We start from the raw sequence: 2,258 nt of genomic DNA, 5'->3' as shown, positions 1-2,258 counted from the left end.
AACAAAAGGCCCTCTATCAGCTGGCCTTGCCCAAGGAGCATAACTGTTGTGAACAACAGGTCTGGAACCTTGGCAGCGATCTGGGCATGAACCTTGAATGAATTGAGTTTAAGCATTGATGTTGGAACGATGAGAGAGTTTTTTTTTTGAGACGTAAATAAACCCGCCATGATCAAAATTCCTTGATGGTTAATTCATGATGACGTAATTGCTAATTAATGAAGACAAATAAATGGATCAAGGGAGTAATTTAATTATTGGATTGCAGTGGAAGTGAGGGGAACGGTAAAATTTAAGGGGGGAAATATTTTTTCCCATAGGAGACTTGAGATACAATTGTAAATTATAATAAATTATAAAATCACAACATTAATGCGTAACTTGTGTGCTTGTTATTTCTATTTAAATGCTACCGTATATTTATTACAAATGTAAAAAGTTTGTTAAATGCTTTGTTTTTAAGTAGCGAGTGGCCTTTAAATGACAGACCTATCTTAGCAATTAATGTTGTTTGCTAATCTTACATTGTTCATTTTTCCTGCAAAAATGGGGGTGGGGGAGGGGGAATGCCAGGCAGAAGCCAGAATTGTTGTATATTATAGATATCTATGGTTAGAATCATCAAACATACATGTAAAATGAGAAGTGTTAAGAAGAAAAAACTTAAATAAATTAATAATATGATTTAGATGGGCCGGATTTCACAAGGCTATGCAAAAGTGAGGTTTTCTATTTATTATTTATAATTAAAAAAATTAATATTTAATATTATATAGGTATGTGTTATGTGTTACTTGGTACAGTACTTTTATAGTGCCTTTTCCTTTAGATCCACGGGTTGCTGCCATATTGGCGAAGGTACCCATTTATACTCCACTTGGATAGAGAGAAGCAATGCAGATAATGTGTCTTGCTCAAGGACACAAGCGAAGTGCACAGCGAGGAATTGAAACCCCGACTTCGAGGTTAGGAAACCAAACCGTTCCCCTGCGCCAAATAAAACATTTGATAATAAGTTGTTTTATTTATTTTTTATATGCTGATAAGCACTCTGTTAAATTTATGTCTTGGTTATTTGTCTGTCAAACCGCAACACTGAACTGGAAATTCATCTGTGGAGGGTTATTTATAGTTTTAACTATTAATCTTAGAATTTACCATAAATTATAATGATATATTATAATGATATATACTAGTATTATTGTAGCTTGTTTTTCTGGTACAGTACAATATTAGGCCTATTTCTTTTATGTACTGTGGTTAATATGTCAGAAGGATGGTTTTCATAACGGAAAAAAAAACTCATTTCCTTGAGAATTTCCGAGAATTGCTTTCATTCTGTAAGTGCCGAATCAGTCACTCTAGGAAAAGAAAGAGTAAAGAAAAAAAAATTACAGTTACAATTACAATAAAACACCATGTTTCTCATATCCTAACACTGTTGTAATTACAATACAGTACTGTAACTTGATTTATAATGTCATGTAAAATGAATTTGTATAGTTACAATTACAATAAATAATAATTACCATGCTTCTCATATTCTAACACTGTTATGTTATAATGTCATGTATTTAAATAATTTTCATACTCTCTAGCACTGTATTTATCAAGGGCACCCGTAAATTTTGCATTTAGCTTCCCCATGGCAATCCCTGTTGCACCTCTACTTTTAATTTTTTAAATATTTGTGTCAAATTTATAAAGATTATATAGTGATTCAAATTTTGGTCATGTCACAAATAATAATCAGATTTTAATTTGTGTTTAATTAGTATCACATGACTTTGGGATAGTTGTCATAATCGATCGAAACATACTGTATCTTTCTTGCTTAATTATTAATCATTATCGATAATTAATTTTTGGTTACAAAGTTTCATTCAAATCAAAAATTAACAACTTGTTATGTTGGTATTTAATGCAGAAAATAATATAGTTGAAGTTTTGATCTTGTATGATCAACTGATATACCATAAGAAATTTAACATAAATTTAGTAAATTTAAAAAGACTGTAGATTTGGCAGAACCTCTGTCAGGGAACCCTAAACACTTACAGGATTTTTTCTCACGACCAAAACAACTCCACTCCCTAAATCTCATATTGAGATTTAGTTTGTGTAAAGCATCTGTGTGTATGTTTGTCTTGTGTAAGGGATTGTCACCTACAAGTAGGACAGTGATATATTCGCTATTGACAATCCTTGGCACATGTATTGTGTGCCTAAATAAATAAATAAAAATAAATAAATAAAAT

This window comes from Anneissia japonica, unplaced genomic scaffold, assembly GCF_011630105.1.
Source record: "Anneissia japonica isolate Jap-2015-1 unplaced genomic scaffold, ASM1163010v1 scaffold288208_len475333_cov186, whole genome shotgun sequence".
NCBI lineage: Eukaryota > Metazoa > Echinodermata > Crinoidea > Comatulida > Comatulidae > Anneissia > Anneissia japonica.
This window is presented reverse-complemented; position numbering follows the sequence as displayed.